The sequence below is a fragment of the Eptatretus burgeri genome, chromosome 2, assembly GCF_056783735.1.
Source record: "Eptatretus burgeri isolate ZD-2024b chromosome 2, Ebu_testis_v1, whole genome shotgun sequence".
In the NCBI taxonomy this organism is placed as follows: Eukaryota; Metazoa; Chordata; class Myxini; order Myxiniformes; family Myxinidae; genus Eptatretus; species Eptatretus burgeri.
In genome coordinates this window covers 48766676-48783601 of record NC_140962.1, presented here as the reverse complement: position 1 = coordinate 48783601, position 16926 = coordinate 48766676, and positions in this window count along the sequence as shown.

The window sequence follows — 16926 nt, the reverse complement described above, 5'->3', positions numbered from 1 at the left end:
ATAGCATGCCAATGGAAGCAGTACCTTCACTTTAGAATAAACCCATGTATGTCGAGTGCAGCCATACCTGGCTTGCATGTATGTGGAATTGTACCTATCCCAGCAGGCTGGTTTCAACGAACAATTCAATAAGCTGCAAAATGTGGGTGCAGGTTTTTCACATTGTTTGATTTTAAAATTTATCTCCTTGCGCCTTGAAATGATGCAATATTAATCGTTAGTATTTTACTTGTCTGTCCCTGTAATTTTTTTTTTCTAATGGAAAGGTTCAACAGTCACATTTTATATTTTGTGTACATGGTATAGCCCTTTATTGTGCATACATGTATTGGATTTGTATACGATTACGACAAGGCAGTAAAGGGATAAATAATTGCCTCGTGATTGTTGTGCATACACGGCTCAGAAGCATAGTTTCTTGTCTCTGTGTGTGAGGAATGAGGGGTTGGGATGAATAGAGCCTGTGCTCAAAGTCACTGTCTTCGAAGTGGGCGCTGCAAATGACGCTCGTGTCGCTGGGGCCTTTCCAGTTTCCCCTCGTCAACTTCCCTTTCGATGTCCATATTCTCCGTCGATTATCATCTTTCGGGAATACATGAAGGCTTACACCGTCTTTGCTTGTATTGCTGCATCCTGCTACGATACATCTTGCAGGCATTTTCGAAAGTACGGCTAGAACTCTTAAAAACTTTCACGAAAAAATCACTGGAATTAAGACGATCACAGAGATTGCACTAACATGTGCAAAATGCATTTGTACCTACTTTATAAGGCGCGTGACATCTCGACTCTCGAGTCAATCCACTCTGTGCGAGTTACTGTGTGACGTCTCGCTGTGATTCGCTGAAGTCAATTTTTTAAGGGGCGGGGCATAGCAAGTTGTGAATAGCTCCAGAAATGATCGAAATATTTCTCTAATTATCCCATTTTTGATAAAAAAAAAACATGGGTGATTTCTTCACTCGGAAGGTCAAGTTAATATCTATCTATAATTCCAGCAATCTCTGTGTGTGTGTCTGTCTGCGACCGCCGTTTCTCAACGACCACCGGTCCGATCTGATTGAAACTTGCCAGGAATATTGCTGGGGACCCGCGGATGTGCCTTTTCGAGGTTTGATATGAATCGGACAAGCGCTTCCCAAGTTACGGCCATTTATCTGTCGACCAATGACAAGACACGGTGCTATGACGTCACGAATGACGTCACAATGTTTATTTATTCTTTTATTTATTTTTTTTGCACGATCGACAGTCCGATCTGATTTAAACTTGCCAAGAATATTGCCGGGGCCTCGTGGATGTGCTTTTCAAGGTTTGATATTAATTGGATGAGCGGTTGCCAAGTTACGGCCATTTATCTGTCGACCAATGATAGGACACGGTGCTATGACGTCCCGAATGACATTACAATTAATGTTTATTTATTTTTATTATTTCTTTTGCACGATTGAAACTTGCCAGGAATATTGCTGGGGACCCGCGGATGTGCCTTTTTGAGGTTTGAGAGAGAGAGAGAGAGAGAGAGGCTGCACATACTGGCACTCACCTACGGGCACGCACCTACGGGCCCGTACTAGTATATATAAATAACAAGAAAGTTTTGCATGTCAGGGGACCTTTAAATAAATAGTATTAGTAGTACTGTCAATTATTATTGTTGGGTGGTCGCTAGACTACCGTTATTCTCATGTTTTCCATCTGTCTGTCTGTATGTATGTAATGGACAGCTCTGGAGGCCAGAGGAGTCAACCAATTTTGATGAACCTTGACTGGTAGGTTCATACCAGGATCTAGTTGTATGCTTTTGAGCACCGTTGCTATGGACGCCACTGTTGCTGAGCAACGGGACTTTGACATTTTTGAAAAAATCCGAAAAATATTTTTTACATATATTTTTTTTCAAAAATCGGCTTCCGCGCTTTTATGCACACTATAATCAACCTCTTTGTCAACAATTTTCAGCCAGATCTGTCAAAAACTGTATGACTAGTATGCAATTATATAGCAACCACCCATGTCGCCGACCGGCTTGTTGTCATTATCTTTCAAGGATATTTGATTCGGCACAAGTTTTAGACATTAATGGCATCTCCATTTGAGATGGAACTTTTGAGACAGAACATATCTTATTGAAAGCTGCTTTGGTCGAAGTGATAAATCAACAATTCTGCAGACAAAATACTTGCAAATCTTGATTATGCTGTATACCACAGCAAGTTACTGGACTCTTTATTCCTTTCCCAAAGCTCAAAATGTGATTTTGAAATGTTTCCACTGGAGGTGCAGAGGTTGCATAAAATCGATGTGGAGTAACGGTCAGTCTTTTGGTGGCTGAGCATACCTTCATGTCCTTTAACACACTGTGCCATCAATTTTGACTTCATGGCAAGAAGCTTGAAGAAAATTTTGAGGCTCTTTCGACAATTCATCCATCTTCAAACTATTCGTGGCCACCATTGTTGCAGGAAGGGAGGTAAACATGGCTTCATGACATTCTCAGATATGTGAATGTTCCATTTTGTGTAAAGACGTTTCTCTGTCACTGTAAGCACCACGGATATCACATCGGATATTCAATTATATATGTATGAGGTGCTGTAATGACAAGACCATCAAAATTGTTTTCAATCGATCCTGATGACGTTGAGGAAGATTCCTTATAGCCCTAGCAGGTAAAATCTAATTTGGCCAGGTAGCCAGCAATAATTAGCTTCCTCTTCGTGAAAGACACTGTGGGATCTTTAGCACCCACCAACTAATGCAAGCAGACGGGACAGTCAGCTTAACGTCCAGCACACACATTGATGGTTCGCTCTGCCAGCAAAACACCATGATGACAGTTTATAGCTGCGATGAGATTCAAACCCAGGCCAAACAGCTGAAAGGTGAGCACGTACACCTCAGGGATGTCCTGATAGCACTATCTCATTGCTGTGATGGACTTTGAAATCTCTTTCTTTCCATTTTGTGATATGTGCTGAAATAAAAGCTTTCTTCCATTTTGTGATATGTACTGAGCCAGAATGCACCAAGATTGAATGCATTTCCTTGTGCTGTGTGTCTCCACAATGAAGAGCATGGAGGGCTTCATCTGCAGCACATTGTAATTAATATAAAATATATGTTTCATCAGTTCTCAAATGAAGAAGTGGATGTGCGCATGTGTTATTCCCAATTTTTATTCCTTCCAAAAATCCCCAAAACAAATCTTTTTTATCACCTATTTTTTTGGTATTGCTTACACAGTATATTAATATACCACCTTCTTCTTAAAACTCGCAAATTGGTGTCTGTCTGATGGGGTTTTTTGACCGCTATACAATTGGTCGTTACTTATCCAATCACAACCAAATGTGACAGGGGGAAGAAGCGTCACACAATGGAGGTTGTAGAAATTTAACTTACCCCTCTCCCCAAGGGGAATTTGTGCTGTGAGCGAACTCCATGTTGAGGTGTGTATCCATATCAAGATAGCTTATTGTGGCGTTTTTCCAAGGCTGCTTTAAAAAAAAAAAATTCAGTCATAACAACAATAATGATAACAGCATAATAATGTGACAGTTTTGGAAACATACCCCAGGAGGAAAGCATACATTGAAACATAGGAGACCTGAGGGATGAGTTATTTCTTTAGTCTACTGTATGTGTAGGTAGACCCTTTGCCCCTTGTCTAAGGGTTTTGGGTGGCATGCATTGAGGTTAGTTTGTGCTTTCCCTGTGTGACGTTTTCCATCCCCCACTCTGCTCCTTTCAATCTTTCCTACTTTATCCCCATTGGTCTGTTCCAACAATCCCCCCTCTGCGACTTTCAATCTTTCTTCCTTCAACCCATCGGTCCGTTCCAAACCTCTTTGCCCCTTTCAATATTTCCTCCTTCACCCCATCAGTCTGTTCCAAACCCTCTGCAACTTTCAACTCCCATCGGTCCATTCCAACAATCCCCCCTCTGCTCCTTTCCACAATCCCTCTTTTACCACATCAGTCTGTTCCCCCACCCCCTCTGCTCTTTTAAACAATCCCTCCTTCACACCATTGGTCCGTTTCAACAATCCCCTAATAGTGCTTTTCACCAAACCTCAAGTCAACAGTCCCTCCTCCTTCCCTCAGTCCATTTGCATCCCTCCCCGTTGACACTCCATGGATGCATTATTTTGTTTCGCACATTCGTGGCACGAAGCTTGTGGAAGGTTCGTGGCCTGCTGGATGGTGCCTCTCGCGTGATACAGTGGAGCACTGTACAGAGAAGCTATGCGTGTGAGGGAGGGGTGAGAGGATGCCCACAGTGCCCTGTGTGTACCAAGGGTGTGGTGGGGGCTGTGGTGAAAATTTCCCTCAGAAACAGTGGCATTTTCCACAAGCTATGTCATGGACATGCCCCCATCCGGATGTGCACCAATGGGAGAGGCTCGCATGAGATGAGACTGGGAAGAAGCGATATCTGAAGAGGGAGAAGAAGCTGAGGGGTGGACAGACATAGATGCCAAAAAGCTTGTCCGGTGAGGGGCAGAGTTGTGCACAGAGTGTGCGAAGAGTGAGAGAGTCCATGGTGTGGAGGAAGGCAGTATAAAAAGCCCAGATTGCAGTTTGTTTCATGGGGAACTGCTGGACATGGCAGCCCAGCAGAAATGGAGCGAGCCACTGCATGCTGGAGAGAACTTGCCTGCTGGGTCTGGAAACCTAAGAGACGCGGCTGCACATCCCATCGCACCGCCTCGTCATTCCACTGCCCATCTTCCCCATCCTTTCCCCCCTCCCATTCCCCAGTATATTTGGGCTGTGTAAGGTGAGGGAAGGCGTCAACCCTGCACTCGGTACTTTGTTTTCTTTTCTCGAGTTCTTGTTTTCTTCTTCTCCTTGGGTTGAATGATAACCTTGTCTTTTGTGTAAATATGATTGTATAAGAATATGTGTTACAGTTAAATCTGTTCTTTTGTGCCTGTTGCTTTTTGCCTGTAAATACTTGCTTTTAAATTATTGATTACTTGTGTGTTTGTGCAAACAAATAATTGTTTGTTGTTATTTCAAATCTGTCTTGATTGTCTTCTCCTTCATTGGTCCGACAGTGGTGTTTGTTATAATATTCATGATTACATACGTCACAATACATTGTATTCATCATATTTATATCGTATAACTTTTCTTCAGATAAAATTTTCTTGATAAAAATCTCGTGGTAATTTATATCTCGCCTGGTTCACCATGTCAATAAAATCATTCGTTCAAATTTTACGGAGATTAGCAAACCAGTACATTTTTGAGAAGCTTATGGCATCAAGAATATAAAAATCAATGTTTACATTTGCACAGATGCCTGCAAAGCTGCCATTTTGGATTTAAAAAAAATGGCTGACATAAAATAAGAATTTCTGAACATCTCAGCTTGTAATTGACACAGAAACTTCATTCTAAATGCTAATCCTATGTTTCCATGTCCAAATAATCCAAAGCTTCTGTCAAATTAGTGATTGTGAACACCAAAAACCAAGAAAAGAAGAAGTTTGTGTCAGAGATTATTTCTGAGCTTCCCACTTCTTCAGGGTCATTCCATGTCAAATCATCAAAGAATCTGCCGTCATCTCTCAGATTTTTGTAAAACTTTGGGAACCAATTGGGACCCATGAAAAATGGCAAGAACTCAAATATTTTTGCTAACAGCCTCTTAATTAGTGAGATACAGACTAACGAACTTTGGACTAATTAGCACGACGTCGCAAATTCAAATGGCCATATCTCTAAAAGTATAACACCTACAGAGCTGGTTTTGGTGTCATTTTAAAGGTATTTTCATGCCCTATGAATTTGTCTGGGCAACATTTTCCTACCTCCAACCACAAAAAAAGTTATCACAAAATATAAACTTCAATCATGAATCCCCAAAAAATGTATCCTTCAAATTTCCTCAAATTCATCCCAGAGGTACCTTATGATGTCAAGAAGCTTCCACATAAATTTTGTGATGGGCACTCCAATAGTTTCTGAGATATGAGCAATAATGTACATGTACGTATGGCATATAGGTTCGAAAATCAGCATTTGTAATGTATTATACAATCATTCTAACCTAGCCATGACAGGGAACACAGGGAACGATCATTAATTGCTTTGAAGTATCGTATACTTTCATTTTCAACTGGGCCTGAGGGGAAGAAACAAGTGCTGATGTTGCTGCATTGAAGAGGAAATTGAAAACCTTAGTCAGGTTAGTGAACACTGTGTACTTGAACTCACTTATTGATTGTATAATACATTACAAATGCTGATTTTCGAACCTATATGCCATACGTACATGTACATTATTGCTCATATCTCAGAAACTATTGGAGTGCCCATCACAAAATTTATGTGGAAGCTTCTTGACATCATAAGGTACCTCTGGGATGAATTTGAGGAAATTTGAAGGATACATTTTTTGGGGATTCATGATTGAAGTTTATATTTTGTGATAACTTTTTTTGTGGTTGGAGGTAGGAAAATGTTTCCCAGACAAATTCATAGGGCATGAAAATACCTTTAAAATGACACCAAAACCAGCTCTCTAGGTGTTATACTTTTAGAGATATGGCCATTTGAATTCGCGACGTCGTGCTAATTAGTCCAAAGTTCGTTAGTCTGTATCTCACTAATTAAGAGGCTGTTAGCAAAAATATTTGAGTTCTTGCCATTTTTCATGGGTCCCAATTGGTTCCCAAAGTTTTACAAAAATCTGAGAGATGACGGCAGATTCTTTGATTTGACATGGAATGACCCTTCAGCTGTTGAATGACATCTTCGTTGGTCAAGAATTGAAGCAGGTGTTTGCAATTCTGATGCATTCTGCACCATCACTTGCCCCAGAAGCTGTTTCCGCAGGCTTCTTCTAATTAATTTGCTGGTTTCAAGCAGATTTATTTTAGTTTTGGCATCTCTCTGAAGAACTGTTCTAGAGCAAGTTCATACAGAGCCATGGAAGTGTGGACGTGTGCACGGAGTGCTTTCTTGTAGTGGCTGCACTTGAGGATCTGTCTTGGAGCAGGCCCATGTACCTCAATTAATGCAGCATCTATGCCATAATTTTCTATTGAGGCTCCGAGTGCCCTCAGTGTAGCCATCACAGCATGCAGCTCCCCAAGTCTCGGAACAACTTCTCTTTTCAAGTTGGGTCTTGCATCGAGCAACTGTACTGCCTTCTCTTACAGGGCTATGTCAAAGGTTATGACAGTTGGGTGGTTTTCACCAACTGCTAAGCTCTTCAACTGAGACACTTCCAACATCACAGTCAGCATGGTAGACCACTTATGTACGACCTTTGGAAGTACAGGCAAGGCACCGACGAGTCAGTGACTGACTAGATGACACAAGTGATTTGTTGCCTGCCCAACCTGGGATACTGCTTTGTGATTCATTGTCAGTTGATCTAGACAAAGCAGATACAATCATCCAACCAGGATTGGTTAGTTTATAGGATTCAGCAACACCTGTGGAACACGCCTTCAATTCCTTTGCTCTCTTGGGCCAGGTTTTGGTTTGCTGCAAGGCTCAATGGGTACATGATAAGGGACAACCGACACGTTTTTTTTGCCTCACTAACTTCCAAATTGGGTGTGATTGCTTCTCCAGGCACATCTGCCTTCTGATACACTGCGGTGATTGTGCCATGCGTGGTGCCTTTGTCATCTACAGTGTCCTCTGCAAAATCTGTATTATCAACAGCGAAGAAGACAAATGTACCTTTGAGGAAAGGTGGTACATACAATCCATCAAATTGTTTTGTGTTTTCCACAACAGCATTGGCAATTGCTCTTTCTTGGAGCGAGGCATGGCTGTGTGATACACAGTAGTTCTGTATGTCGGAGGTCCATCAACGCCCTTGTTCCTGGTGTCATGATGTACAGTGAGTGCCAACCCTACAATCTGTGGGTTTTCTCGTGTGTGTGTGTGTGTGTGTGTGTGTGTGTGTGTGTGTGTGTGTGTGTGTGTGTGTGTGTGTGTGTGTGTGTGTGTGTGTGTGTGTGTGTGTGTGTGTGTGTGTGTGTGTGTGTGTGTGTGTGTGTGTGTGTGGTGTCCGAAATGTCAGTAGCTTTCTTGCGCATGTGGTGCAATTATCTCCTGGTCTTGAAAGCATCCATGATATTGTGACTTGTGGTCAATGCTGAGATGTCAACTGTCCTGCTCCTCATCTCTGTTTGCAGCTCCTCCTCAGATCCCACCAAAATCTACCATATAAGACTCTACAGCTTCGTCGGGACATCCTCTCTTGTGCTGCATACTGTAATTGTGTGTTTCCTTCTCCTCAATGAAATTGGCAATGCTGTTGTGTATTAGCTTAGCTGTCTTGTATTTCATCATTGTGCTGTCCATTTCACTTGTGGCATCTTGCATCAAGGAAGTGTATACCATATCTTCTTCGCAGGATTCAGGACAGTAAAGAATAGATGGTTTTCTTCTCTCTTTCTGCCTCACTAAAGGCCCGGTCACACCTTGACGTTTTAGCCAACATATGCCGATTTTTGAATTTTTTTTCTAAAACGCTGACACACGTTGAATACGTTATGGGTAAGTTTTGATAACATTGAGAGCACGCTGAAAAACACTGCCATACGTCGTTGTACGTTGGCTTTAAACGTTGTACTTTTTGGTTGTCCTCAAATTTTTTCATGCTTGAAATTTCACGACGTATGCCGGCGTATGACTCGCACGTTCCGCTACGCTGGCCACAAGTTGTATGCACGGTCTGCGATCGTTGACAGACGTCAACACATGCTACTTGTAAGTTAATCATAAGTTGAGACACGCCGAGGTAATGTTTAGCGTACCCGAAACTTATTTCTAGCCTATGATTAACGTGTTGTTGGCACGTTACGCGATCGTTGCCACACATCGACAGACGTTACTTTTAAGTTACTCATAGGCTGAAAGACGTCGGTATAATGGATCGTCCTTGCGTCAGCATCCACGGCCACGGCCAGGACACTTATTTGCAGCATTCTTCAAACTTTTCTTGGGCATGACGAGGATGTTCACACTTCGATGTCTAGCTTGGCTATGATTCCAATTGTCCATCGGCAGCGTCTATTTAAAATAGTCGAGTTTGAGCGTTTTAACACGTTCAGAAGAAACGCTTCAAATTTCCAAACCCCAGCGTCAAAAAACAAAGGCGAGTGACAGCAATTTAAATCGTTCATTGTAAACAATGAAAATAGCTGAGTGGTACCGTTTAAAAGTCGTTGAGTGTAAAAAAAAATCCAATTGTTGAGCGCAAGCGTCTACTTTCAATAGTGGAGTTGCAGCCATTTAAATCGTTGAGTTTATCATTTAAATCGTTAAATCGTTAAACGCAAGGACAATCCATCATAACCCACACCCTCCCCCTCACACTCACCTACTACTGCCAACATGAACAAACTACTACTAATACTGATACTGATACTGTTACTGCTGACATGGACATCGACTCAAAAAGGACTCGAAAACACTGTTGGGTTCCCCTTTTATGAGCAGCATTTTTATATACCAATTCCCAAAACCGCTGGGAACACGTCTTTATATGGCAGTTGTAAGCTAGAAACACGTTAATTTATTTATTTTTGTCGACCAGAAGACGTTATTGGAATACGTCTACATACGTCGATGTGTGTTGGGACTACGTAAAGAATTGGTTCAAAGCACGTCAAACATAAGTTAGAAATAAGTTTCACGTAAAAAAGACATTACCGCGACGTGTTTCGACTTATGAGTAGCTTATAAGTAGCCTTTGTGGACGTGTGTAAACGTCCACATATCGTGTGTACAACCTATCCCCATCGCATGCGGAACGTGTGTCATATGGCAAGTACGTCGTAAAATTTTGAACATGTTTAAAATTTCTTGACGTACTCTACTTACTACGACGTATGATAGCGTACTTTAGCGTTGTACTCACGTATACCAAACTTACTCATACCGTATTTGACGTGCCCCAACGTTTTAGACACATTTTTCTTAGGTCGGCATACGCTGGCAAGATCGCCAAGGTGTGACCGCGATGTTGTCACTTCCATTTCTATGGCAGTTATGATTTGAATCGTTGTGCGTCAGCCTTTTAATAGGCTACGTCACGACATCGTCGGCGATGCGTGCAACGCGCTATGCCTAAGTTAGACTATCGTTGGGCATAGGTTGTGTAGGCCGACAACAGGTTCAGCATTCGTTGGTATAAGTTATCTATAACACAACGAAACGTTCTGTGTCCGTTACCAATGCGTTATACATAAGACCAAGTCGCTATGAATACGTCCGAATCTTTAAAAAAAAACATCAAAAGTTCAACGTAAGCCAGCGTTTTAGATACATTTTAATACGTTGCCATCGCTGGCTAAAACGTCAAGGTGTGACCGGGCCTTAACTTCACACTTGGTAACTGCAAGAATTTTGTCCTATAGCCATTGTCGTGTCAGTGTCAGACTGTGTTTCTGTGCCTCATCACGGCCACCAAGCATAGATATGTAGGTTTTTTTTCGATGGCATCCATGGGTAGATGAGCCTCATTGTGGGTTTGATATTAAATGAGATTTATCAGCTCAATCAAGCATGGTACTTGCTTTGCTAGTTCTGTCTTTGTAGACTTGGCCCGGTTGCTGGCATCATCCCTCAAGATATGGAACACATGTCGTGTCCAGCATGGTTTGTGGTATCTTGCATCTATTGCTGTGCATCACTTGATGAGAGTGCATTGCTTGGTCTTGTCATCAATACTGGATCTTGGTAAATTTCCACAGCTCATCTAAGTGCCTTCCCCACGTTTTCAGTTCGTACAGTGAAGAGACGCTGATCATCATCTTCTTGACATAAGAAGCAGTGATCCCTCGTCAATGGTTCTACCACAGATCTAGTGAAAGGTGCTGAGGTTGCTGATTGCTGGATTGCAGAGCTTTTTTTTATGCCCACGTTTTTTCACAGCATAGGTTTCTGTCGACATGGCTTGCTGTAAGCAGTCTCTCACTCGCTGTATGGATATTTGATTTGTGGCATCACAATAATCAATATTTCCTTTCAATCAATATTTATTTGGGAAAGTTTTTGAGTTGCCTTTGGATGTCAACATATTTTCCTTCCTGTAAGCTGAATCTTTCTTCCACGACATCAAGTAGTTTCTGGTATGATTCTGTTCTGGGATGTTGAACAAGTGTTCCTTTGCTTGCGTGGACTCCGAACAAAGAATGCACTGCTTCCAGTCTACAGTGTCCATGGAAGACTTGAACAAGCTCAACTTGCTGGTTCCCATGTCTTCACTCATAATGACTCGGGCACTGAAAAGAAAGAGCCATCACTATATTAACCAAGACCAAGATAATTGTGCACTAGTTCTGTTAACATAAATTTTTACAGTATAAAATTGAATATTGCAAAACTACTGGAAAAATACTGCAAAATTATTGTAGCATCAGGACTTATAAACACTGTTGCAACTGCTGCCAGAAGAATTATGCTTGTGCAATGCAGAATGCGAAAACGATGCAGACTGTAATATTGAATATGACACAGAGTGATGATGATGTGTCAAACTGAGATAGGAAATACGTGAATGCATATGCTGTTGTCACTACCAACAATTTGAATGCATTTTTTTTTCATGAAAATACAAATGTAATTTCACAAACTTCTTCATTTCTTGATTTTTGATGTTCATAATCACTAATTTGACATAAGCTTTGGATTATTTGGGCCTGGAAACGTAGGGTTAGCATTTAGAATGAAGTTTCTATGTTAATTACAAGCTGATATATTTGGAAATTCTTATTTTATGGTGGGCATTTTGAAAATCCAAAATGGCGGCTATGCAGGTGACTCTCACATTTGCGCAAATCTCACATCTCACATTTGCGCAAATGTAAACACTGATTTTCATATTCCTGATGCCATAAGCTTCTCAAAAATGTTCTGGTTTTCTAATCTCCAGAGAATTTGAACAAAAATACATAGTGAACCTGACAAAGTAAAATTTGGTGGTCTTGGGATTTTAGAAACTAATCAAGAAGGAATGAGAAATTATTAAACATCTGAGTGGTAATGGAGTTATGATTTTATCATTTGGTTTTGATGTTGATGAAGAAACTCAATGCAAGCATATGAAAATCAGAGATAATAGTATGAGTGAAAAAGAAATTACACTCATTAATACTAATGAAGAATTTAAAGAAATGGACTTATTTGAAAACATCGACTTGAATGATGAAGAAAAGGAAAATTTTCCTATCGACCTTTACAATTCAGTAAATTATATTTTTTCAATAAATAAATCAAATTAATGCACAAGAAACAGCAAGACGGTTTCAGGAGCATTAGGAGTTATTTTCAAAAGTTGCAAAGCAACAGGAAGACATACAGAAGAAATGCAGACAGAAATTACCAGGTGAAGAAGCGTTTGAAAGAAAACAAGATACATTTTTTAAAACCACTTTTAAAAACTCCTCAACAAAAAATGATGGATGTTTCTATAATTCCTTTGATAGAATGTACCACTAAGAACTTCAAATGTGAATTTTTTTTAGTCAAATGACAGAACAAGAATTTGGAGATACAGGAGAATTACAATATGATGATGAAGAATTATATCAACAACTGAGGGAGGTAAATCAACCTCCTGATTATGTTGTGAAGTCGCTTCAAAACAATGAATATTTGGTAAATTCAAAAACTGACATCATTCCAACAGAAGAACCATCCATCCATAAGGGCCATACTCTGTACAGAGCATTGGTGCTGTCAAAGCAGTCTCCTGGGCTATTGGGTACACTCCTGGACAGGTTTCCACTCCAAAATAGGATACTCAAATGGTTCAATCATCCCAGCAAGCTCATCCTCATTTTTGCCAACCTCAGAAGGATAACAGGCTGAATCAACCCCATCTGGTATTAATTCAACAAAAAAGCAGGATTTGAACTCAGGATCCTTGGATCCCAAATCCACCAAATCCACCACCACCCAAACCATTAAGTTAACGCCAGGCATAAGAGAAGAACCAGCAGTGTTCTGTCTTGTTAAAGAAAAGGTATTAACATACAATGATGAATTGATGTTCTTCGGTTCTACCCAACCACCTGTTAAATTTATCCCCAGATTAATGTTTCTTCGAACAAAAGATGGTCTCCATCAATCAAAATCAACATATGAAAACGCATTAAATATAAAAAACGAGGATGATAGAGTTGATATTGATCAACTAAACTCGCTTGATTTTGGGGTTTATGTTGCAGGGAAATCTGATTTGAAGAATGAAAAGGAGAAACATATTATTGAGGCTTTAATAGGCATGGTTCAGATGTTAGTTTTCTTACAAATGACCCATCGTAATGAGTTATTAGATTGTTATTGCTGTTAGGTAGTAAGGCTGGAAATAATAATTGTTTTAATGAAGTATCAGCCATTTTGGACAAGTTAATGAATATGAAAATAATGAAGAAATCTCAACACAAATATATTTTATCACATATTGAATAGGATGAGAGGCACAATCATTTGTTTTAATTTCACGAGAAGTGATCAAGTCAGGTATTGGAGCATACGCCAGAGCAGCGCGTTGCTGCATCCACTTTCCGCCGGTACTCCAAGGGCCTCCGTCTGGCCATCCCGTAGGCAGATGCCTGGCCCATTCCCATCTCCTTGAGGTGCTGATCAACCTGCTGCAACCACCAGGCATGTGGTCAGCCCATTGGCCTTCTCCACTCACGAAGCTCCCTTGCTGAGAAAATCTGGTGAGCAGGATCAGCATCAGGAAAACGAGCCACATGTCCATACAACCACAGCTGATGCTCATGGACTATGCATGTAACAAGTCTCATTTGAGTCAGTCTCAGCAACCGCTCGTTGGACACAGAGACCGACCAGCGATAGCCAAGGATTCTCCATGGAGACCTAGTACCAAAGGTATTAAGTCTCCGTCTCAGATCTCTGGTCAGAGTCCAAGTCTCACACCCATAGAGCAAGGCTGGAAGCACCAAGGACCTGAAGACTCGGACTTTCATCCTCCCGCACAGATACTGGCAGCGCCACACCCCATGATCCATTGAATCCATGACTCCCCAGGCCCGACACAGATGTCTGTTGACCTCTGGATCACAGCCAGTGGAGACATGAATATCACTGCCAAGGTAAGTGAATCTCTCCGCAACCTCAACATTCTCATCACAAGGAGGTACTGTACATTTACGATAGCAGCATCCAAGATGTCATTGAAAGCTTGTATCTTAGTTTTGACCCAGGAAACCTGTAATCCCATTGGCTCTGACTGCTCATTCAGCACCCTGAGGGCCCCCAAAATGATATCTAGTCTCCACAAAGATGACTGCATCATCTGCGAAATCAAGGTCAGAGATATTGACATTCTCAAACGATGCACCGCAGCTTGATCTCTCAGACATCCTCCCGAGAATCCAGTCCATACAAGTGCTGAAAAGTGTGGGGTCCAGTACACACCCCCTGATGAACTCCAGTAACAACTGGAAATAAGTCAGAGATGGTATCACCACATCTCGCAGCACTCTCAGTTCTGGAGTATAGTTCAGACATCAGGTCGATCAGATTTGGTGGCACCCCACAAAGACCAAGAATCCTCCAGAGGGCATCCTGATTCACTGAATCAAATGCTTTACAGAGATCAATATAGATTGCGAGCAGCCCTGGCCAAAACCCTCGTCTGCGTTCGAATCCAGGTCGAAAATTCCAGCTGGAAGCGCGTCATGAAATGTTGATTTTTAAACTGATGAAAATACCAAGTCCGGGAAATAGGAAAGTTCGTCTGTGTTGGTTCTACCAAGATACAGCTAATGTTCCTCTAAACCTGGGTCAAATACAAAGACCTGCAAAGTAAGAAAGTTTGTGCGGTCGACGTGAGTAATCTGCGGGAAGCAAGTTGGGAACCACTGATAGAAACGAGTGAAAATGAAGAGAACCAAAGGAAGCCAAAAGAACCGAGCAGCACTGCTACTTTTTAATGCTTCACCGTCCTGTGGCGCCTCGCTCTCGTGTGATTCTTCTTCTTCCTTTTTAGATCCATATCCTGCCCTCGTATAGAAAAGTATTTGGGGTTGATTGGTTGTTCCTAGTTTTAAACCACGCCCTGTTCTCCAGCATTTCCTAGTGCAGCGTCAGCATGTAAGGAACAAGCTTGGTGGATTAATTCTGCCTGCATCGGATGTTCATGTCGAAAATGATGCATGTAAAAAGATAGTCACCAATACAAGTCCCTCGTCTATCCACCCCTTCGACTGTACATGAACAATGGCGCCGGCTGGAAACTTGTCTTTGGGCAGCGTCGTACTCTTGAGCATGACATACAAGGGAAGCTTGCCACACAAGCTTATTTGGGGTGGGTGCTCCGTTATTGGACTCTAGTTATCATGAATAATTCTTCTTTTGATGTGAGACCAGGTGTTCATCTTCTTCGATTGTGTTTTTGGCGTTTCCAGAGCCTGAGGCTCTATATACGCCATGCACCTATATCTCCTATGTCTACGTTTTCTTTATTTATTTAATTTCCGTACACGGTTAATAAAACGCTGTACAAACTCTTAAACTGAACCGATATTCAAAATTTAAACGGTGGAATTGAGCTTAACAGCAGTTCCGACTGCTACAAAAGTGTTCATTACCTCTGCCACCGAAGGTGAAGGAGGTTATGTTTTCACCCCTCTCTATCTGTTTGTTTGCTTGTTTGTCTTTGTTTGTCTGTGTAGAGGATATCTCAAAACGTTGTCGACAAAACCGGATGAAATTTTGTGGACAGGTTGGGTGTGTGACAAGGACAAACTGATTAAATTTTGGTGAAGATCCGGATCTGACAACTAGAATTTTTAAAGTGATTCTTCACCATTGAAAGATAGGGCCAAAAATGATATATAGCACGATATCTCAAAAAGTTGACGACGGATTCGGACGAAACTTGGTGGACATGTTGGGTGTGTGACAAGGAAGAATTGTTTCAATTTTGGTGAAGATCCGAATTCGGATCTGATAAATTTTATAAGTGATTCACCATTGAGAAATAGGGCCAAAAACGATTATTTAGCATGATTTCTCAAAAATGTATTGGGCCAGATATGTTCTCATGGATCAGGCATTATGTGCCGGAGGTATGCGCTCTACCGAGTGCCCTTCTGGTTTGGAATACAATTTAAATTCAGCATTGATCGTTTTTAAGACCGAATTTTTAGATCCTCGTGGAGGATCTCTAAGTCTTACTCGCGTTATTGTTCTTCATCTTCTTCCTGTGGACTTTTTTGTTTCACAGCCTACAGTTTTCATCGGAACTTCCTGAAACTTGGCATATATATGTAAAAATACCCGGTGCAGACGGTACCATGTCCGATTTTGAAAATTCCTCCTAGAAAAAAAGTTATGCCGTCAAAATATCTCCGCTAATTGAAATCGATTAAAAATTATCTCCGAAACTAGGCAAGGTTTTTGAATTCTGTTTGCGGGAATCGAACAGGGCATTAGCAAAGATGAATTACCGCACATATGATACATCACTATGACGTCATATCAATTTTTATGACGTCATTCCTATTTTTTGACATTTTTTGTTTCACAACCCAGAGTTTTCATCGGATCTTCGTGAAACCTGCCATGCATATGCAGAAAGCCCACGCGCAGGCAGTAACCATCTCCGATTTTAGAAATTCTTCCGAGAAAAAAAAGTTGACGTCATAATATCGCCGCTAATGGAAATCGCCTATACCATTATCTCTGAAACTAGGCAAGCTGTATGAATTTTGTTTGCAGGAATCAAGCCGGGTATTAGCACAGATAATTAATTTATTGCAAACCTGATCCATCACAATGACGTTATATTCTTTTTTATGACGTAATTAAGAGGACAAGGATCTTAGCTCATTTGAGCTTGTTTTTCTATGGCTGTGTTTCAACTGCACCCCCAACTTTTAGCTCTTTTTGCCGATAAAAGGTGTGGTT